A 24571-nucleotide genomic window follows, 5' to 3' on the forward strand; every position below is an offset into this window, starting at 1 on the left:
AATGTGTATGCATAATTCCTCTTTTTTTTTCCAAGTTGCAAATATTTTTGGGTACATCATTTGCTTTCACAATGAAATACATTTTTCGGTGTGCATTATAAATAGCCACAAATTGTTATAGTTTGCAAAGATGTGTAATTTTTTTTACTGAAACATCTGTTTACAGCTCATTGCATTTCTTTACTGCAATCACCCCGATAGGAAAGGCTTTGCATTAATGGTCATTTCTGAAGATCATACATACAGATGCTTTTCTTGCCTTTTCTGCAGACATCCCTCTTTCCCACAGCAATACTGTTACTATGAACTAGCATAGGAGGGGTTTGTGCTGCACAAGGTTCAGCTGATTTAACCTGTGGACAAAATAAGCTTGCAGACATAGTGTCCCAGACCCCAATATACCATGGACATTGTGCAATCGTAATTCCTTACTCTCCTGCCTGTCTTCCATACCTCAAGTCCCCTCTAAACTATACTTTTTGCACAAACGTTCACAGTTCCAGCTCTAATTCAAGAGTACCACCCAAGTAGGATGTTATATCTTGTAGTGTGTTAGATCACAGAATTCACGAGCGATGTGACTGAATCTCTGGATTACCATATATTTAAAGAAGGTGTGAATGTGTTTGGGGTTTGTGCTGCACAAGGTTCAGCTGATTTAACCTGTGGACAAAATAAGCTTGCAGACATAGTGTCCCAGACCCCAATATACCATGGACATTGTGCAATCGGAATTCCTTACTCTCCTGCCTGTCTTCCATACCTCAAGTCCCCTCTAAACTATACTTTTTGCACAAACGTTCACAGTTCCAGCTCTAATTCAAGAGTACCACCCAAGTAGGATGTTGTATCTTGTAGTGTGGTAGATCACAGAATTCACGAGCGATGTGACAATCTCTGGATTACCATATATTTAAAGAAGGTGTGAATGTGTTTGGGGTAACTGTACGGATCAACACCTCTAGATATAACACATCACTATTCAATCTTCATTCCTGGTTTCTCTTTCATATTCCAGTGGGGGTACCTTGTACATACTAGTAATTGAACTGTTAGTGAACCAGGCTTGGGCATACCTTGAAAAGATCGAAACGTTATGGGTTGCACCATGTGTGTTGACTAGACAGTTTGCACTGGATTCATTTGATTGACTAACGTGATGAAATGTTACCACAAGCATTTGGTTTCTTTTCTGCTGAAGGACTCCTTCTGGGGTTTGTTGAGACGTGACAGCCAAGGCATTCTTTAGGCAACTGCACAGTCATTTACTGTATCTGAATAACAAACATTCAATATAAGTGGAGCAATTCAGAGACATAGTGTAACTAAAAGGTACCATGGGATAGCAACCCTGAAACATCTCCTATGCCTTTTCCTCATGCAAAAAATATGTGACAAACCCTTTCAATCACTCAATCTGGGTTCTCAGAATATCCACTTCATGCTTTTTTTTTTACCTTTCATTATTAGGACTTTCAAATTTTTTCTTTGTAATGCTCCACATTACCTAGCCTGGCAAACCTGCTCCATCACAGATCATACATGCTTCAAATGGCTTTCATGAGGCACCCATCTGCACCCAATACACAACCTCCCACAAAACAACCTCCTCCTAATGCAGCCCAGATAAGCAGGCCTCTGGATTGGATCAACACCAAGGGTGGATTGTAGGGTGACTGTCTCACCTGTGGAACATGTGTATGGTGTTTAGTATCTATGATGCTGCCTTTTGATGTTTTGGGTTTAATGACCATTTGCTGTGGAGTTCTGGGGAAAATTACCTGACTTTTTTTAGTATCTGTTCAATCCATCCTTAACTGTCGGATAACCCAATGAAAAAGCTAATATGTCTGTACTGGGGGCACATTCTTCACCTACTATGAGAGAGCTACAGTAACAATCCTCAGTGGAGTACAAATCAATTTTTCCAGTTGCAGCATAGAACCAACAATGGCTCCCACATGCCTCACTCTGAGATCAGCCAGATTTCACATCCTTCCATCAGTGTCTGGGACAGACAACCTCCACGTCACAGCGCAGACTTCATTCCATCTTGCTCAGAACCATGGTTAGACCTTAGTCCTAATCAATCCTGCGGTGTCATTAGTAAATTCCCAACCAGTTTAAAGAGCACCCCACAACTTTTAATAAAGAATGTGCCCTTTAGCAATCGCAAGGCCTGAGTGTAACTTATAGCTCGTCCTGTCTACCGGTACCAATGTTAGTTTTATATCCCCACCTCTAGTTTGTGGTACACAACTCCTCCCTTCCTCAAGAGTCAGGAAAACACTCAAATAAATGAATTAAATATTAGTAAAGGACACAGCTGTGACAGACGTCCCAGGGCTACATATGCCTTAGGGATCCAACAAGGGCTAACTAAACTGAATGAAACAATCAGGTCTTCAATTGTGTTTTTAAATACTAGTTAATTCATTGATTCACAAAATATTAATGGAAGGGTGTGCCAAAGCCACAGGAGCTAGAAAAGAAAAAAGACTGACTACCTAAACAAGACTGACGAACCCTTGGGATTTCCGGTAGAAACAGGCTTGAAGATCTGAGAGATCCAGTTGGAAGGTATGCTTGAATTCTATCCCTCAGATAGCAAGGGTCTCTGCTGTGAACAGCTCTAAAAGTGAAAGGACGACATTTGAAATTATCTCAAACGATATTCGGGAAAGCCCAGATAAAGGATGCTAGCATAATCAAGCCTGGGAGGTAATAACGGACTGAACCACAGTTTTCCTCATGAATTTGGGAACTATTCTTAGAAATTCTTGACAGCTTTTTAAGAGGGCAAAGCATGCGCCTGTAACTGCCCTCACCTGTGGAGCAAAAGACTGCTCCTCATCAAATTTAAGCCCCAAATTCCAGACTCGCTACACAGAAATTGGGGCGGGGAGGCGATCAGGGAGGATTTCCGATGGTCACCATGCACTGGAACAAATTAAAGGAGAGCAGCAAAAAAGCAATACATCAGTTTTAGTCAAGCACAGTTTTAGGCAACTGCTCTTCTTCCAATCAGCCACATTTTTTTTTATTTTTATAGCCACGTCACAAAAGAACAACAACAGTAGACCATTGAGAAACCGTTAACATTGGCAGGCCACATAAAAACATAAGAGAAAAAGACAACCATGTTATCAATATATCCAATTCCTTAAAAAAGGACCAAGAGAAGAAAAAGAAAAAAAAAAATATATATAAAAGGATAAAAAAAAGAGAAAAATACATTAAATCCCTAATCCCATTGAAGACGGGACCATATCCTTTTAAATTTTAGCCAGGACCGAATGCCTCTAGCTTTAACTAATGCAATCTCCATTTGGTAGATCTCCCTTAACAAAGACCAAAATTCATTAATACTAGGACTCGTACTTTGAATCCAGGAGCGGGCAATAAACAGTCGGGCACATGCCGAAATAATAGAAACAAAAGGATTAGTAAAACCACCCGATTTAGAAAATATTTCCAATACCAACTCTTTCCCAGATACGGGATAATCATATCCAACCCAGGTCTCCAGGGCGAGAGTTATACTGGACCAAAATTCCTTCAACATTGGACATGTAATAAACATACGATTTAAATCTGCAGCATATTCTTGACATTTCGAACAGTACAATTTATTAGTAATTACATTGGTACCCCATTTGGAGATACGCTCTGGGGTATAGTAAAGCATAAATATGGTTCTGTATTGTTGAAGTTTCAGATTAACAGATGATACGGCTGAATCTATAGTTTCTAGACATTCCTGTATCTCTTCTATAGTTATTATTACAATTAAAAGCCTGACTAAGTTTAGCAGCAATTTGTAGATCATCATCACTAACCTCTGCTATAAGTTTCTGATAAAATGTATCTATAATTCCCTGTCCAGCAGTACCAAAGAATATAGACAGAATCTCAGAGGGACCATTCAACTCTAGTAATCCCGGACTACGAATAAAATAATCCCTAACTTGTAAATATTTTAAAAAATGAGTTTGTGTCAGACCAATTTCTTCTTTCAAAGATAGAAAAGATCGGAATCCTTGCCCATCATATAAATGACCCAGCCGCGCCAAGCCCTTACCATGCCATTCCTTCCCAGCGGGATCGTGAAATATACTAGGAACCGTGGGGTTTCCCCACAATATGACATATGCATGAAAGTCAGGTAATGCATATGTTTTACACATTTCACGCCAAATATTAGTAACATCCCCGATTACCTTAAATCTTACCTGCTTGTAATAATTGGGGTCGGATGTTTTATACAGTAAAAACCCAGTACATTGCCCGTCAGCCAACTGATATGAAAGCCAGCAACCATCGTTTGCAGGTCCTCTAAGCAGACTCTGTTTTTGCTCAGTAAATGCAGCCCAAAAATATAATTTAAAATCTGGGAGTTTAAAACCGCCTTGCTCGTACGATAATTTTATGTAGCGAATAGCTCTCCTGGCACGCCGGTATCCCCAGATAAAGCTACCGATGGCGCTATCTAGACGTTTAAAAAAAGTTAATGGTATTTTCAATGGAATGGTACGAAAAAAATACAAACATTTCGGGAGGACGTTCATTTTGATAATATTGCATCACCCATATATACTAAGGGGTAGCCGATGCCAACTGCGTAGTTTCATCACTACTTTCGTCAATAGTGGTTCATAGTTTAATGCAATAATATCGTTAATTTGACTACTAAGACAGACTCCTAGATATATAGCCGTATTCGTGACCCCTAAAGCTGTTAGAGGCCTTTCAAGTTGAAAAATCAATATCGTCTGTGTCTTATTAAGATTTAACTTGTAACCAGAAAAATAACCGAATCACTGTGCTTCGTGAGTTATCGTGGCTAAAGCATTAACTGGCATGGTCGAAAAAACAGCAATGTCGTCCGCATATGCGATTAGCTTTAGATCCATCCCATTTAAAGTAATTGAAGAAATGTCAGCATTGAGTAATAAGTGTTTAATAAAAGGCTCAATGTAAATGGCAAATAGTAACGGGGAAAAGCGGACACCTCTGCCTCATACCCCTTTGAACCGGGAAGAAAGATGAGGAATGACCATTAAGTTTAATAGCAGCTATTGGATTCTTATACAATTTCTGTACTGCCGAGATGAACCTTTGACCGAGGCCTATTGAAGACATCGTAACCCATAGAGTACCCCAGGTCACTCGTTCAAAGGTCTTCTCGGTGTCCAGCATCAACATCCCCAACTGCTGGCCCAGTTAACCCGAAATATCAAATGCAGCAATCACTGTGTTAATGTGTGCAGCAGTGTCTCTACCGGGGACAAAGCCATGCTGTTGCTCTGAAACTAATAAATGTACCACCAGGGCCAGTCGTGAAGCAAGAATTCTAGTAATAAGTTTAGCATCAGCATTAATCAATGCTATTGGTCAATAAGAGCTCATATCATCATTAGCACAGTTCTTCAAACTGTGGGGCGCGCCCCCCTGGGGGGCGCAACACCATCTCAGGGGGGCGCGCACTCCACTCTAGCATTTCATTGTTTCCCACTTTCCTAATCGATGGGGCACAACGTGCCCATACTTTTGTGATTGTTAGAAAAAGTGAAAGCAATTTGCTTTCGGTTTCACAGTAAAGGAGACTCCCTGCCTCCCACTGCAGCTGAAGCATGTCAGCTGTCGGAATGAACAGTCCCGGGACGGTTAGTTCTTCACAAAAAGGAGGCAAAGTTTCTTTAAATTACATTATTATGGGCATGTCAATTATTTAGAATTTGTAGAATGCACACTTAATTGCCTGTGTTATAAACTTTTTTGATGCTCAAATGCGTAGTAATTGTCGCGTGCCACCTTGGATTTTCTGAAGAATTGACATACCTCTTTCTGTCCAATCAGTTAGTTTGCACCCTTCTGTTAAAATTGTGATGAAAATGAACATTTGTGAAAGAAACTGTTAAAGGAAAATACAACACTGGAGATTCACTACTCTGATAAAATTAACGCATTGAGCACATCAGCTGGCTTTGCCTACAGTTTCAATTATGCAACAATTTCATGAAGATAGTGTGGACATTTACTGAGCTGGCAACATTTAGGCACCTTGTACATGGCCAAATTTATCATTAGTTTGCATTTTAAAGCAATTTTGTTTCTGTGTCAATGATTATGTTTTTTAAACTAAACATTTGGTGAGGAGAAATGTTAGCATGTTTCACTGTTTTTATTAGGTCTCGCCTAGCTATTGCGTTTACGCAATCGCTAGGCGAGACTCTAGTAAGAGGGGCATTTCAAAGTGCTCCCAAAAGTGGATTGCATGGCGAGCACGCGCACAATCATGTGCATCGTGCCGCCATGCAATCCGTTTGGGGAAGCGCTTCAGCCCACTGACGCGTGCACGTGTAGCCACAGCCTCGGCATCATACTTCAACGGGTCCGCTCCCCCGCCTGGAATGCGCTCCCCCGCCCCCCCCACAGCATGCTTTGTCTGTCTTTTTATTATTGTCTCTTAGTACGTCCCTTTTCTGTCACTATCAATGCCTCTTTCTCGAGCTCTTTCGTTCTCCCATTCTCCCCAGTTCACTTTCACTGTCTCACTAGCCCGCCTTTTCTCTTCTTGTGCCTTGTTTTAATCTCTTTCGCCACCCACATTCTTACTATAACCACCCAGGAGGCGCTCTGAATCTTAACCCTCCTGTTTTCTGGGTCTCTCCAGCCACTTTCCTCCCTTCTGGAGACACCCTCTTCATAACCTACTTCTGTGCTCTCCCTTGTCCCTAGAGTTGATCTCTCGCTAAGTTACCAAGCACTCTCTCCACCCTAGCTCATGTCTTTATTACCCTTCCCTACCCGGACACTCTCGCTCCCCTCCAACACCCACTCCTCGGTGATCTCACCGCCCCCCCCACCACCCCCACTCTGTTCTAGATATCTCCTCCACTCTCTTTCAGAACTGTCTTTATCCACATCTCATCCACCGAGATCTCGCACCCCTCCTGCACTCCTCACTCTGTGTCCCCTCCATCTCTCAGAGCTCTCACTGACCCTTACAGACTTTTTAAAGCATGTTGCGGCAGGATAGCTCTGTGGGTTACTGCGCCTACTGTCAACAGTCTGCCTGCAGCCTGCTAGTCCCAGATTCCCATCTTGTTAAAAGGGATTGGATTTACACGGGTCGCATATGTGGCACGCCAAGAGACGGTTCTGCTGTGGGAGTGTCTGGTGAGTAGCCCGGCGAACGTCTGCTCCAGAGGCCGTCTTTACAAGCAAGGCGTTATGTATAAGGATGAGAACTCTTATTTATTTATATATGTATGTATGTATATGTATTTGTGTATACACACACACATACATATATTATCTCACACTGTTATTCTGCCGTTTCTAATCTATGTAAATTACAGGTGCTACTATTTAACCACTTCACAGAAATAAAATGCCGGGTTAGCCTTGCTTGAATCCGTGACCTGCAGAGCACCGTATGTTTTAGGGGCGAGCGCCTAGCTCACTTTAGGCATCATAATAGGGCCATACCATACTGGGATGTGTCGCCTCTAGCCCAGTTGCTTGTGGCCTGGAGAGCATCGTTAATTGCCACCAGGGCTCTGGCTCGGGGCGTATACAAGGCATCGCTTAAGTTTTCTCGGAATGCAGGAGAGAGCATGGCTCCCTTCTTGCTCTAGGGGGCCATTGCTACACCCCACCCGTGACTCAAGGCAGCTGCGCGCGCCGCTGCCAGATCTTACAGCTGTGGCGTTATTTCATTTCACTCAAAGCTGTACAGTTATTGCAAGGTTTGTTTTAGTAATACATTTGTGTCTTTTTCTAGGGAGTTAAAGGTGTTATTTAGTAGGCCACCTTTTCCTCGCTGGAAATGAAGCATTGACAGGCTTTTCGCCCACACACAATGTTCATGTTTTGGAGAGGTGCTGCATCAGCTGTTCACACTTCATGGCCAGATGCAGGTTCATTGGACAGTAGCGGTGGGAGACGAGCTGGAAAGCCCACATTAGGCCTACTTGCACCGCAAGAAACCACAAATCTGTAGCCGAGGTTGTAAATCTGGTGCACTTTTGAACAGTACAAAAGAAAGACATTGTATGTTGTTATTTATGTGTAAATGCTGGCTTTGCGGCTTATTGGTGCTTGCAAACGGATATGAGAGTAACTGTTCACACACAAATCGGACAGTGGACCACTGAGCAATAGGCACCAAATCAAAGTATTCAACCAAAAAATATTTCCTAACCAGAACCAGAAATCCTTCCGTGTGCAGGAATCACAAAGGTACTTTCTGTCCAAAGGGACCACCCCGATACAGAGGGTCAATAGAACAAATGAACTAATATCATGATTGCACCACTATCATTCAATATAGTCGAATAGTCCACATTGAGTCCATCGAATGATTAAATATCCATCTTTATTAAATATCCATCTTTATTAATGATTCATGTTCTTCTTTCTCTTGTTTTAGAACAATACAAACAGCCAACGCGTTTGATTCGCCACCGAGAACTTCTTCAGGGTATTTTACATTTCCACAAACGAACAGATATAGTATTTGCGACCATGTTGTCCTGGTATAAATAGATCTGTCCGCCCAATGATTGTAAATCAACTTATAGGTTGAAACAAATGCTGTTACTGTATTTCAATTTTCTATTAGTATCTTCAAGTAGTGATATGATAGTCACCGGGCATTCCTTGGTTCATAATTTGAACGGAAACCTCACGGTATTGCCTTTTGTGAGAGTAGCATAGTGGCCATCGATCTCATAGTGTATAAGGTCCCAAAAGCGAGACCTATTGGCTACGCCAATGCTGGTTTTTTATGGGTTGGAGAAAGGGCACGTAATGAGATATCATATTTTGTTTAGTTTTATGGTTTTTTGTCACGTGGGATGAATCAAATACTCTGGAGACGCTCATGGTCATTTAACCGTACATTAGCACTTATGTGTTTGGCAAGATGGGGCGCGGATACGGTTCAAGGTATATTGCACATTTAAGTTGCGATTGAGAAACATGTTGTAACGATGTTGCTCCCGAACATAGAGATGTATCAGCACGTTTTTGGTTTTAATGTCGGGTGATGGTTCACTGACACCGAGCATGTCGAGTAGCATCAAGATGCGGTCAAAGGTTTTAGTTTATGTGCATCATGAAATGATGTTTGTCTACGCTCCGTTTTTTTTCTTCACTTTCATCATTTTTTTCACCTTTTTCATTTCATTTTCATTTAGTATGTTCAATTCACTTTTTTTCTCATCTACTTTGTGATGGATGCATGTTACCAAAGGATAGATTACAACCCTAGAGGTGTGCATTAAATAACAATCCATAGGTGTTTGGGCAGGGCATTTGGATGGATATGTCTTTTATTTAATTGTAATTACCCCTGAATATGGTGGTCGAGTATGTACTGTACCAGATTCCAAACATTTCTATCAGGTGGTGCGGGGGAGGGGCAACATCTAAAAAAATTTAGCTGGGGGGCTCAACCTAAAAAAGTTTGAAGACCTCTGATCTATAGGTTTCCCCTTTTTTTGGAAAAACAACAATATTAGTTGCATTCCAAGAGGGGGGGGGGGGACAACGTCTTCTTGCATAATCGTATTGCTTAGCTCTAGGAAGATGGGGGTCAATATATTTTTTAAAGTCTTAAAGAATTCAAGCAGAATCTTATCCTCAGCGACTGTCTTGCCAGCGGGCCGAGCATTAATTGCTTCCTCAACTTCCCTCAGGCTGACATCTTTTTGCAAAGATTTAGAAAGCGATAGGTCCAATACTTGCATTGCAGACTCCTGTATAATCTGCAGCAATTTGTCGATCAAAACCGACTGGGTCGCTATACAAATCAGCATAGAATAGCTTAAATTGTTCTACTGTATCCCTAGTCCTAGTGTAGACTAAACCATCTATGCCTTTGCTAAGTTTAACCTGTGATTTGGCCTTTTGATCTGCAATTTGATTAGCCAGCAATCGGCCCACCCTTTCACCATATTCATATTGTTTGGCTCTATACTTATAATTATCTGCAATTTTATCCCTCAACCTTCTTTTTAGTTTCGCTCTTGCCTCAACAACCTGTTGATAAATCGGCTGCTCATCCACGTTTTGAGTGGCAATGGCTGTGGCATGTTGCTGCTCCAGATCGAGGCAAAGCATTTGTTCCTGCTCCGTCTGGCGATGGCCATGCCGATTTTGTTTAATAATGTATTGTAGCGTTGCCCCTCTTACACATGCCTTTAAACAATCCCATACTATTGCTATTGTCGCTGAGCCCAGGTTATAATCTATATAGTCCTCAAGTACCGTACGCATAAACTCCACATATTCCAAATTACTAAGGAGGTGCCTCGGAAAAATGAAATCCTTGATTGATTTCTGGATATTTAACTGCAATGGTACCGTTAGCATAACCGGATTATGATCAGATGTAAATTTCGGGCATACTACCACAAGTGCATTCTCTATAACAGTATTACTAGCAAATATCATATCAATTCTGTAATAGTGTTTATGTGGAAATGAATAAAAAGTATAACCTGGTATATTCGGAAATAACCTCCTCCAAGAATCTTCTAACTGATACAGGTGAAGTAGTTCTAAAATTGCAACCCTAGTCGTACACATTCTAGCACGAGCAATAGTATTAGTAGTATAAATCTTTCGGTCCAGAATACAATTAAAATCTCCCATCACGATCATCTCACCAGACCAATCCAATAATTCAGAACTTAATTGATATATGACATCCGGACAGACAATATTCGGGCCATATACCATACATATTGTAAACTTCTGCTCGTGGATCGTCATTTGAGAGATTGCCCATCTCCCTTTGGAGTCGGCAAGTGACCGGAGGACAATAGCCGGACATCTCCTAGATTTTAATAGGACCACCCCTCGAATGGAAATTGTTTGCGATGTACATACAATAACATCATATCCCAATTGTTTTAACAAGGCTCTATCCTTATATGCAATATGCGTTTCCACAAGCCCCAAGATATGAGGTTTAAATACACGTAACTCTTCTGTTACTAGCCGTCGCTTGCCAAGTTGATTAAGTCCCGCTACGTTCCAACACATGCATTTAAATTCCCACATTGAACTCAACTTATAAACCTGGTCCAGTCATCAGTATCATAATTACGTGCCCCCCACCCCGGTGCTTTGCCCGGTTAAATTTAACTAAGTTGTGGCTTTTTAAACCCCCCCTATCCCAAAAACCCCTCCCTTTCCCTCCCCTCCCCAGTACATATGAAAAGGAATCGCCCCCTTCCTTGCTGTCCCAGAGTGATTGACAGCTTAGCAAAGAAGCCCTCTCTGAGCTCCCCCCACCGACCCCCATGCCCGACACCGTGCCCCATCCTCCCTATTCCTCCCGCGCCTATGTGAGAGAGAAAGAAAAGAAAAAAGACAGCACACTAAAGAATTATCGAGAGTACTAAACAAAACTTTTACCCTGTCCCTCTCCCTTCCTCTCACTCCTTTCCATAACCTCATATCCTCATAACCTCTCAGAGTACAATATTCATTACTTCAAGACTTAAGTTCACTCCTTGCAGATTGCTTGCTATCTCGACAACACTTGCTTAGCATCCAATTCATTAAAGATAAAATGCTGCCGTCCATCCTTTAAGATCTTAAGACTAGCCGGCTCCTGTAAAAACACTTGTTAACATACAGTTTTGAAAGGATACATCAATTGACGAAGCTTCCACCGTTTGTCCATTGTTGTCTTGCATAAACCAGAACGCACAAAAATAGACATTGAATCCACCTTGACTGATGCTGTTGGGTGTGCCTTAAAGTATATAGCTTGACGTAATAGAAAGTTGCCCAGAAACACAAGAATTGGCCGAGCAAAGTTGGATTTAGACTGACCACCATGAGTAATTGGTAATCATAATGACAGTCTGTGTGCCCGTTGAACTTGAGTATCCATGTCCCAATCAGCCAAATCTGGAAAGGCCTTTTGAAGAAAACAGACAATAAAAGCCATTACCCTCCCTTCCTTCTGGGATGCCAAAAATGCACAAGTTCTGCTGCCTCTGGCGATTTTCAAGGTCTTCGATCTTAGATTGCATTACCATCATTTGAGAGTCATGTGCCTTTGCTAAATTAACTGTATACGTGCTGGATTCTTCGACGGCAGCAACTCGTTGTTGTAGATCAATGACATCGGAAGAGAGCTGACCAACCTTAGATGTTACCTCCATCAGTGCGTGTTTGATTTCGCTGCTGTCTGCTTTGGCCTGCTGATAACATTCCTGAACTTCTGTTCTCGGGATGCTCAATGCTTGCATAATAGTAAACAGTGAGGGTTCCTCCGCCGCTGCCTCCCGACGGTCAGTAGAAGCACCAATTTCCGATAAAGTTGATGACAGAGCTGCAGGGCTTGAGGCCAGGGAAAAGACTAAAGATGTTGACAATGAGCCAGCAACAACAGATAGTGGCTTCTATGGAGTTTTAATTAAACCTTGCTGCTCAATATCTGCTGCGTCTCCCTCCCCCTCTGATATTTCATTAGGAGAGTTTGCTGTATTACTAGCGTTTGACAGCCTCAGTATAATGTTTTTCATTTTACCTTTTTGGGATACCCACTTGTGCAATGGGCTGACCCCAGATCCAACTTTAGCTGAAGCCCTCTTTACCCGACCGGTCGCATCAGTAGCTGTTGACTTTACCCCCCGGTCGTGGCCTTTGCCTACTTTATTCGTCATAGCCGTTCTAGAGTTTTTAGGTTTTGCACCCTTCCCTCCACCAGGAGTATTGCATTGGCTAGTCTCCGGTCCCTGCGCCAGACTAAACCACTCCATGTCTGAAACAGTTGGGGTTTGAGCAGACTCTACATCCTTAGCCATACTAGCTACGTTATTCCTCTCACTTAATAGCTCAATATTAGCATTAGACTCAGTATGAGTGAAAAATTCCGATATCACATCTTTGGCCGAGCTGCTCACTGCCAGTTCAATTATTTTGTCAGCGACTTCAAAGTTAACAGTAGCATTCGATAGGGGTGGCACATTCTCAAAGTTCTCGGCACTTTCATTATTGTCATTGTCCTTGTTAGCTGCACCAACCTCGCTCCCCCTACTGTCCAGTACTGCAGCATTTAGTACTTTGGCCATCTGAAAACCAGGAATGGAGTTCTCGGATCCACAAGATCGGAGTAATTCATAATGGGCTTCCAAATCGGTTTCCCAGTCTGTAAGACGGATCCAACTTCCACTGTAGACCCGGAGCATGCATCACCATCAGCCAGAGAATGATCAGTTAGAGTATGTGCTAGCAGGTTTAGCAGTTTTGGCTCACCTGTTGGCTGACTGTTAGCACAGCTCCCTGTGTCTCTTTGTCAGAAATGACGGCGGTTTTACTTGCTGTACTGCCAGAAGCTGGAACAGGGGCTAAGACTGGGACTTCATTGCGCCGTCCTTTGGCGCGCGCCAGAGCCATTTCGTTCCTCGACTCTCCCTCTTCCTCCGATAGCACAGCTAAGCGTTGTCTATCTCTGAAAGCGCGGGAGCAATTGGAACGCTTGGCTGGTGCTCGTGTTCTTGCTGCCGGCAGCGTTCTGAATGCTGCCTGGATGGACCACCGTACAGCGCGACTCGCGCTAATCTTTTTTTTCACGGTAGTAATGAGGTAGATTTAGCAAAGCTGTTTAACTTAATCCAGAAGTAAGTACGTGATATTGTAGGTCCATTACTGCAACCCGGACCTTAGCGCATACATTGCCGGGACACGGGAGGCTGTCAATCCGATGCGGTGTTTTACTGGCGGTCTAGCAAGAGAAGCACAGAGGCAGCTTCACCCACGCGGCTTCAATCCACCATCTTCCTTTCCACTCAATCTGCAGTTAGATGTTAACCTCAGAGAAGGATAACAAAAGTTGAAAGTCATCCGCGTAGGACACCACTTTTCGACCAAACAGCTTAATGAGCTCCACTAGAGGGGCCATATAGACACTGAACAGTGTAGGGCTAAAAGCTGAGCCCTGCGGGACTCATTGCTTAATTAACTTGATAGAAGATGTAAAAGGAAGCAAATACACAGATTGATAGCAATCAGACAGCAAAGATTTTAGCCACAATAAGGCAGGCCGGCAAATGCTACAATTTGCTAAGCTGTAACAATGTCTGATGGGATACAGTGTCAAAGGCAGCTGAGAGATCTAATAATACCAATATGGTTGCATTTCCTTGATCTAAATTCAGCTTTACAAACTCTGAGACTTCTACAAAGCAGATTCCATGTTGTTACATAGTCTAAATCCCAGTTGAGAGCTAGGCAAAAGAATACTGGATTCCAGATAACAGGTAATCTGTTGATTAGTTTATCCAAAATTTTAGAAAATGCTGGCAGAAGGGAGATAGGTATGAAGTTTGCCAGGACCTCATCGTCGGCTGAGGGCTTCTACAACAAAGGAAACAACTGTCCATGTTTCAAGCTCTTGAGTACCAAGGCTTGTTGTAGTGACCAATTAAACAAGTCATTTAAAACCAGGTACAAAATGGGACTCGCGCTGGCTAAGATTTGCAGGGTACATAGATCTAAAGGCGAGCCAGAACGACAATCTGAAATTAACTGAGCCAACGTTTCCAAAGATATTTTATCGAAAGAGGATAGAACTAGGCCAGGTGCTCTGCAGCTCCTACAGGAACAGTCAGAGCCTCCAGCATGAGTTTCATCTTCAGAGAAATCGGCATTAAATGTTTTAATCTTCTCTTGAAAGAAGAGGGAAATGACTCCGCAAAGTTCAGAGGGAGACTGCTTGGGCCTTACAAATGGTTCATGATATACTTTTAGAGCTGAATAAATCTCATCATCAGCAATGTTATGATTTTTTTTCTCAAGCGTCCCTCCAAAGGTTTACATTTGGTTTTTTTGAACCAACGAGCAGATGAGTGATCTGGCTGACACGCTCCATCTAGCCAGTGTGATTGTTTCTACAATGGCATGCAGCCAGTTGCTGATAGAAATGACATCTTGATCAAGATTCCCCTTTAAAAACAGGGGTTCTTATAGGCCATGGGCGTGAGCTACAGGGACGTGGCATATAAAGAGGGGACCTAGACGGTAGCCGGACCAAATAATGATTGATCCATGTAAGTGGCGCTGGTACCCTCATCTGTAATTCTGACAGATTAGTAAATATGAGGTCCAAAGTGTGGCCAGCCGCATGTGTAACCCATAGTCTTTTTGAACCAAGTTTAAGGAGGCAAAGGCATGAATAATTTGAGATGTGCCAGACCTCTCCACTATGTTGGCATGAATATTAAAATCCTCCAAGATAGTAAAATTTGTAAATTGTGCACTGCTGATGGCCACTTTCGCTACAAAGGCATTAAAGTTGGCCATGTATCTCGGCAGACAGGGAGAAATTGGCCGAAAGTTTAAGTGAAAAGATAAAACCTTTCACCAGACTCAACTTCAATGCCTTACAGACAGTACAAGTATATTCTAAGCAGTAGAGTATGGCAACCCCGCCCCTTTTACTATTTTAACAATCGATAAAATGGATACAAAAATTTGGATGGACCGCAAATTGCATTATAATGAACAGGAGGGTCTGAGATCCATGTTTCGGTAAGAACAATTGAACCCCGGTTCTTAGAAGAAGCAATCTCATGTGTCTGGCACATGTTTAGGGAGAAAGCATACATTGACTGAATATGCCTTGAAGCTGGCCTGCGGAAGAGAAGCCCCCTGGATCCCACTTTTGGAAAACCAGGACCGAAAGCACACTCTTTTCCTCTACACAGGCCCTCTACGATGTAATATTAGTCACTACATGACATTGAAGGCAAGAAACAAGGCCTTTAAGACCAAAAACATTCAATACTTGCCTACAGACCTTAACATCTTTAAAAGCTTTCAAGTCATCCAAACTATAGGACATCTTACCCGGAGACGTTCATAAATCCACTAGCTTGGCTGGCGACGGTCGTGGGCCGAGCGGGCTTGCATTTGGAGCACCACCTGCGTGCATTAGCATCAGTCTCTGCTTTCTTTAGCCTAGGGGTGAAATCATCAGTGCAAAAAATGACCCCAAATGAAGCCTCCTTTATCTGCGTGTCCGCACTAACCTGAACTTAATGTAGCCCGGGGGAATGAAATCCCTGCACAGCAACAACACTAGATGGAGCACACCAAAACCAATATCGCAGGTCTGAAAGTGCAGAAGTTTCCCCCAAACCTATTCCACTTCTTCATCAAAACTAATCATTTCCATCAGTAAGCCAATTCCAGACCAGGCCCTGCATCCCAAGGAACAGGTCACGTCCCTACCACACTGGCACAAGAAGATGACTGGTGCTAATCAGATTTTCTCCACTCCAAATTTTCATCCCTCCGCTTCTAATGAGCAGATTCCATCCTTATCCCACCAGACACCAAGATACAGGGCAGCCTCATCCACTATATGGGAGAGCATGCAAAGAACAAAGTGGCTCTGAAAGTGCAAACGTTTCACCCAAAACTATTCCACTTCTTCGCCTAAACAGATCATTGGCAAGCAGAATCCAAACCAGCCCCTGAGTCCCAAGGAACAGGTCAACCCCTTCACACAGTGGCACAAGCAGAAGAGTGGTGCTAATCACATTTTCTTCAATCAAGACCTACCTTACTCTGCTCCTAATGGGCAAATTCTATCCTTTTCCTACCAGGCATCCAGCGACAAAGATGCCTCGCCCAGTGGGTGGGAGAGATCCCTCACACTTATGAGGTAGCAACCTCCTAGATCATGAAATGTCAGAGGCTATTCACCCTCCATTGGACTGATTCACTTCTTTACAGTGGGAAGATCACTCTAAGCACTACTCTGTGGCCCCACAACAGTAATCCATGACTCACCTAAATAATGAAGGCAGGCGAATTATGACCTATCTTCCCTATTTTTGCTACAGAGTGAGCTAAAAAGGAGGAGGCAACAAGTTTCAGTTTTTGAGGGCACGTAACCTCCTTTTATGGAAAATCGTACCTACCGGCGGATATGACGTGTTATGTGGTACTTGTTTAACGCACCAGTCACTAGTGTTTTTTTTGTGACACAACTGCCCAGTGTAATTACAGATGGGCCTGCATGTTTGGTTGAAGAAGCATGTGGTTACAGAGTCCTACGTGAGAAGAATTTGGGAAGTTTAAAGGGCACAGGAGAGAGACTGCACTTAATGCATTGTTTTGGAAATGTGCTATGTTGTTTTGCACTGCAATTCACAGGCCGATGGTATTTATGCAGAGGTTACTGAGTTAGCATGAAGTAAAAATTTCAGGCTTCCTGAAAGCGGGTTGTTTTTTTAGGTCTGCGTTTTGACAGTGCAGCAGTTAAACAGAAGTCCATTTCAAGCGCTTTTTTACCAGCTTTTTTTAGCTATTGGCTCAAGACTTTTCTCAAACATCTTGGTTCATCCCATAGAAATAGTGCTGTCTTACCTGATGCAATTGGTTCTTCAGGTTTATCTTTTTGCCTTCAATAAAGTGTTTGTTATGATGAACATGTAATCCTCATAACAGTTCCTGCACTTTCCCTAGTGTCCTCACGCAGATGCTACTTTCCACCCACTTGTTACGCGTGCATCACTCCTTATTGCTCCTGTGCCTTTCTTATGTTCCACCCTCCCGCGTCACTTTGTTCTTCCCGCAAGAACATCCCTTTTGTTCCTCCCACCTGCGTCACTCTTAGCTCCTCCCTCTCATTCCTCTTGTCTAACATTCCCTCTCTTTAACTTACTGTATCTTCTCGTTTTCTTTTTGCCTCTTGTTCTTCCCTCACATCTCTTTTCCCATGTGTCACCCATCGTTCCTTCTGCCCATCTTAGCCGCTTCTCATCAGTTCATGCGGTAGAAGGAACAGCTGGCTTTTAACGAAGGCTCAACTGCCTTCACTGTATTCCTGTTTGTCTTTGCATGCGAGTGGAATGAAGGTTAAGCGGTAATAAAAAAGTTAATTGTAGTCCAACTATTTTTTCTATGACATGGAAAGTATCATAATGTAGGCTCACTTGTCAACCGAAACATTTCATATAGAAACAAAAACAGGAATGTAATTAAGGCAAGGAAGCCTACATTATACAGTGATTGTTTGTTAAATTAGGCCTATTGCTTTGCAGTGCTCTTTTTGTTTCCTTATACGTAGGTGAAGTAAGTTACACAGCCTGCTGGCTTGGAATGAGGAGGAACACCATCCAAGACAGTACTTGTTGATACGTAGTACTATCCAATGAAGCTTTGATTGGAGGCTTCGTCTTTGGCAGGGGAATCACAAATTCTGGTTCTAGGAACATTGGTCCTATTCAGTGATGCACTTGATGTGTTATTCACATTGCTTTGTATCCGATATATCAAAACAATGAAAGCTAGGGCCCACGGTTTGCCATGTAGAACAGCCTGCCTGCAGAGTCTGACCCCCCTGTAACTTATGCAATATCCTGGACCCCAGCCCCAGTCCATTTAGATCGTCCACGACAGAAAGCATAAATGGAGGTGTGGTTTGGGGTGGGGAGAAGGTAGACTAGGAAGGGGAATTAGACAACCGATTTCTATAAACTGGCCACTGTTCATGCCAGCATCACCTTACCCTTCAAATGCAGGATGCTCACAGCCATTGTCAAGCAAACCATTAAGCTTAGCATTTTCCTGGAATATCAGGCTTGGTACTCTAAAACTTGGCCTGTCTAGTATACATGGACAGAGGCATAATGTAGATAATATTGTCAGACACACAACTCAATCGATCTGAGACAACTCTAAGTAGTCTCATCTATCAGGAAAGCTTGGTTGGGAAGAGGGCAGCACTGCGTGCTAGAAACCACAATACTAGGCATGTCCGCCACCCATATTCATGCATAGTATGCGACCATAGAAAAGACCTCAAACTAACATACATTAGAGGATGAGAAAATACTTGGCCTGACAGCAGAAGTCTATTCAAATAAAGACCTTGTGGTGCAGTCTCCAGAGTTCTCCTTCGTTTTTCTATTTTTCTTTTGCCAACTGTTGCCGTGGCTACTTAGTGGGGTATCTGGATTTGAGTCCTCTCAACGGGCAATTGCATTTCTTCTCCTCTGAAATCGTATGTCTCCTAAATCCATAGGATCCTGGAATGAGGCGACTCATGATTTACAGATGAGTTAATAACCTGGATTCTGTGATTGGTTCTCCTAATACCCATAGCTTAGACAAACAGTTTCACAGGTAAATAACAATCAAGGAGGACGGATGAAGGCAGGAGTCCAAGGCCTGCTTGTTTTGGCTCCTTCACTTCTGGGCCCTCACAGACATTTCTGTTGCTCGCCCGTTCATCTCCCATGTCTATCATCATGACTTCCTAATGGCTGACTGACGATGCCCTTTCCTTTCTGTTCACGCCAGCCCCAATGAGATGTCCTAGGGAAATCTAGCTGGTAGTTATTCTGGATTTCTGAGCACATTGAGGTCTGTTACCCTACAGCATCTGTCACTCTTTAAAGAGGCAGATCACTGGGGTTTTAGATAAGACTAGTCATTCAGATGCCATCCATTTGCTGATCCTTAAAACAATAAGCCTACCCTGTCAGACCACCACCTTGCCTCCACTTTTTAGGTCGAGCCTAGCACAGCGCGCATGCGTTGCTCTAGGAAAACAACCTCTTGGAATCACTCAGGACTTTTCACATGCTCGTGCTTTTTTTTTTTTTTTAGCCTTTTTTCTATTGGGCTTTGCGTGAGTCTTTGTAAAAAGACAGCACGTAATTCGGAAAATGCGGTTGAATGTCCCACCTTTCCCAGGAAATGTATCCGGCTTGCGGTTACGAGCAGCGGCGCCATCTGTTTCGAATTATCGCGCCCGCACTTGTTACTATCTGCGGTTGCGTTCATTGTAGACAGATTGCGGCAACGCGTTTCCTGAAAAAAATCATCAATGTCTCCAGCAACGATTGATGCTGCGCTTGTTTATAAAGTGGGGGTGTGGGAGCCCCGCGGCCCATTCTTAGGGAGAGAAGTGTTTTCTGAACAATAGGCTCCTCCTTGTCGTGCAAGTCCTACCAGATTCCCCCTCGAGCACAATGAGGTCATCTCCACCCGACGACTCTACATCATGAGCATGTCATGTGCATCTCAGCGCCCTTAACCTGCAGTGCACCCCCCCCCTCCGGTGACCCCCACCTCGAACGATGCATGTGGGCACCAGGACAATTCCACTGTTTTTTTTTAATCTTATTTTCCTTTTTCATTAATACAACACAAAAAAAAATCATATACTCATACAATATTTCCCAAGACATGAAAGATAAAATAAAATGATGCTACCAATTCCACTGTTCCATGCCATGTGCACACCAGTGCCCTCAGTCTGCCCTGTTACTCACAATACTCCTATTCCATTTATCTGCGAGCTTGCCCCTCCCGCGCGTTCACCTTGCACAATGTGGGCACCTACACCCTTCCATACCCTGAACCTGACACTACTACGTACACATCGGTGTCCTCTACTGCCCTCCCCATGCTCGAATCTCACCTTCCTCAGCACATACCTTTGCACAACGTGCGCATGCACCATCCAGCGCCTCGGTCTTCCTATGTGGTGCGCTCTAGTCCCCTCACACTGCCCGGGTACGCATGCTACCCTCCCACCTACAAGCACTTCCTCCCCCGAGAGTGCATGCATCCTCATCTCACTGTCGTTCCCGGACACGGGCACCATCCACCCCTCCTCTCGCGACAATGTGCACGCTATCCTAGCCCAGCCCCCCCCCACCCAGGGTGTCATCAGCTCCCCACACCACAGGCATATCTGCCCCACAGAACGCAAGCACGCCCATCATTCCCTTCCACTGCCTTAGCCTTCCTCTTCACACAGAGTAATACCCATTCTCCATCCCTCTGCACAATGCCCACCTCACGGCCGGGTGTCCTCTAGCAGCCCTCTCCTAGTGAACAGCCCCCAACACAAGCAGCACAGGCCAGCAAAGGCCCTTTCACACTCTCTTCCAATAATGTAGCCTCCCTCCTCACCCGCCGCATGCTCTCCATCCTCCACACCCTCCCTTGCACACTACCCATTTCATGGCTCGCTGTCCTTCGGCAGTCCTGTCCTCGCATGGAGCATTGTCACTGCCTTCAGCCCCTAACACAAGCAGCACAGGCCAGCAAAGCCCCTTTCACTCACATCCCAACGCAGCACTCACTTCATACCGAACCAACTCCACGTCCTTGTCCGTCCTTTCACCGAATCCATCGCACTCCTCAAATGATCTTCCCTCCATACTTGCATTCCTCTGTCCTTTCACCCAACACCCTTCACCCTCCCATCCACTCTACTTTCAGTTGTCACACGAGCCTGTCGCTCTCCATTGCCAGCTCACCCAGAACCCATGGCTCTCCGCTTCACCGGGCAGCTTCTCTCTCCTTTCACTTTTCACACAAAAGCCAATCCCTCTCACCCGGTCTCCTTTCCTTTCACGCTGATTCCACTGCTCTGCGCATCCTGAAATGTCACTGTCAACACACCGCCCTCATCCTTTCACGCTGAGCCCAGGGCCTTCCCCATCTTGATATTTCCCTGCGAACACATCGCTCTCATCCATGCCATTTCTCGCAGGGCCCATCGATCAGCTCACTTCGTCGATCCTCCCAGCAGTGGGGGATAATGTACTGCATTGCTAAACACTTATAAGGTTCCCAAAGGCGAGACCTATTGGCTATGCCAATGCTTGCTTTTCTTATAGTTCCCCTCCCAAAAATTTTTTCAAAAATGTTTATGTATTGGTTTTCATCACAGTCTCCATTTTCCAGTTGTAGAGATCAATGACACCCCCAGATTTATAGGCCATGCCCTGACTGAAATTTGGAGAACTCTGCCTCCTATGCAGCTGCCTACTACTTCTTCAACCTCGGGTTTAGGGGCATGCAACCTTTGCACTCACTATCAATATACACAAGCTAAGGAGGTCACAATACCTGAAGGCATATGCTGCACATATACTAATAACATGTAGTTGTAATGGCACCATATGTTTTTCATTGGGTCAATAATCATTTTGGTTTTCATTTAACTCACCTTTTTGCCCAAAAATCCTCCTTTTTTGGCTTGACTTGTAATGGAGCTTGTGCAACTCACTGAAAACATACTCTGTCGTATGCATAGTATAGAGGTCATTGAAATCACCTCCTTTGACTTTGGCTCAACAGCTTGCAGACATTGGTATGAGACACTGTTAATCAAATCTTAAAATACATCCATTAACAGCATTTTGATCTCACTTTTCTACTGTCTGTTTAGTATATCCTTCCTCCTGCACTGGAATGCATATTTCACATCTGAAAGTACACTCAGACATGCTATTTGTTATTGCACCCATGCATTATATACACAAAGTAATCCTCCAAGTGGTTTGCACCGCAGAAGGCATTTTTATTGCTTTTGTGAGCACTCAAATGCCAACGTCAAACATATTGGCTTTGCCAGAATTAGTTACTTTTTTTGTTTCCCTTTTCTTCACGGGTAGCTACCTTCCGCCTTTCCCTTTCACCCATATACTTTTTTATCAGTACCCCTTCCCCTAAGCATCAATATCAAAGGAAAACATTGACTGACTGCCCCTAAGGATCTGAGTCAGACACCCTAGTTTCTCATGGCAAAGAATATCATGGCACACACATGTTCCAGCGCAGCAATAGAATTATATGTAAAGAAACCAAGTTGTCACGTCCTAAGAATACCATTAACCAACTTCTAGGCTTTCTTTTTACTAACCAACAGAATCTGGTACATTGCCACAACTAGCCCAACTCAAGGGAACTGTAACTAGAAACCACAGAATTAAATAAGTTCTTAAATCAAAACTTAAAACTGAACACATGATTAGGACCATACCCCATCAACTAAACACGTCAGAGGCAAAACCCAACACTTCTACTCGTGATCACAAAGGAAATCCCTTCTTCACATTACCAGGGACAACATCACTTCCTTCAAATTCATGACGATGGGCAACGTTCTTTACCCCCTACTCATAAGAGGCACGTGTTTTTGCCTCTTGCTCATTATAGTGATTAAAAGCCTGTCCCGTGTTCCGCAAAGAAGAAAATCGTTTTTCCAAAGTCTCTGGAAATGCCACTTTCTTCAGTGACAGAGCAAACACCCCATCCTAAATATTAAGAACGTAGGTATCCTCCTCATCAGGGTTATGACATATACACTACTCACATGCATTGGTCTTTATCACAGGAACCCGAGCTCTGTACTACTCTGCACTCACTGTCAGAAGCAACACCTCTATTCACCCATCCTTTGCCTCCCCAAATAGTTCACACACGCCTTCCATGTTCATTCAGTCTCAATGGAACGTTCACCCTTCCAACATTAAGATGCACGCACATCCTTCTCATGTTCAGACTCTCATGACCTGCTTCCACTATAAAGTGTCTGGGGCACGTAACACACCTGACCCTCAACTTTCAGTGCCTCTGACACTTGTCTTGCCCCCTCCCCCGTTCAGTTTCAGGGGGCATGCGACTCACCCTAGAGTTCAGGTACATGCAGTCCACTCCCCTACTCCTGCTGTTCAGTGCCAAAGGGCCTGCTGCCTATACACCCCTCCCATAATTTGGTGGCAAGTATCACATCAGCCGTTCCACCCAGGTCAGTGCCAGGGGTTACAAACGCACTCCCCCCAGGTTGGAGCTAGGGAGCATGTGACCCCCCTCCTTCCCCAGGTCAAAGTCGGGGGGCAACAAGCAACCCCCTCCATCCCCAGGACAGAGCAGCGGAGGGGGAAAGCGACCCTCTCTCTCCTCGGATCTTCCTCTCCCCACAGCCAGCGTCGGGTGGGGGTCGTGCCCGCCTCTTCCAGGTCAGTGTTGTGGGGGGGGGGGGGGAGGGGGGGCCGCGCCTGCCTCCCCTAGGCTAGTGTCAGGGAGTGGGGCCAGTGTCAAGGGACGTGCAAACTCCTGCCCCAGGTCAGTGGCGCACAAACACCTCCCCCAAGATCAACATCACTGGGGCACGTGACCGCATCCCCGGATTCAGCGTCATGGAACATGCGACCCATTCCCACGGTTCAGTGGGCCGCGGGTGAGCGACCCATTCCCACGGTTCAGTGGGCCGCGGGTGAGCGACCCATTCCCACGGTTCAGTGGGCCGCGGGTGAGCGACCCATTCCCACGGTTCAGTGGGCCGCGGGTGAGCGACCCATTCCCACGGTTCAGTGGGCCGCGGGTGAGCGACCCATTCCCACGGTTCAATGGGCCGCGGGTGAGCGACCCATTCCCGCGGTTCAGTGGGCCGCGGGTTAGCGACCCATTCCCGCGGTTCATTGGGCCGCGGGTGAGCGACCCATTCCCGCGGTTCAGTGTGCCGCGGGTGAGCGACCCATTCCCGCGCTTCAGTGGGCCGCGGGTGAGGGACCCATTCCCGCGGTTCAGTGGGGCGCGTGTGAGCGACCCATTCCCGCGGTTCAGTGGGGCGCGTGTGAGCAACCCATTCCCGCGGTTCAGTGGGGCGCGTGTGAGCAACCCATTCTTGCGGTTCAGTGGGCCGCGGGTGAGCAACCCATTCTTGCGGTTCAGTGGGCCGCGGGCGAGCGACCCATTCCTGCGGTTCAGTGGGCCGCGGGTT

General features: G+C 44.6%; 1 protein-coding gene across 2 annotated transcripts in view; it reads right to left on the reverse strand.

The window, feature by feature from the left end:
* PPP4R3A (protein phosphatase 4 regulatory subunit 3A) overlaps positions 1-24571 on the reverse strand; it is a 306141-nt gene that overhangs the window by 275856 nt on the left and 5714 nt on the right. The window lies entirely within an intron of this gene.

Source organism: Triturus cristatus, chromosome 9 (genome assembly GCF_964204655.1).
Source record: "Triturus cristatus chromosome 9, aTriCri1.1, whole genome shotgun sequence".
NCBI classification, from domain to species: Eukaryota; Metazoa; Chordata; class Amphibia; order Caudata; family Salamandridae; genus Triturus; species Triturus cristatus.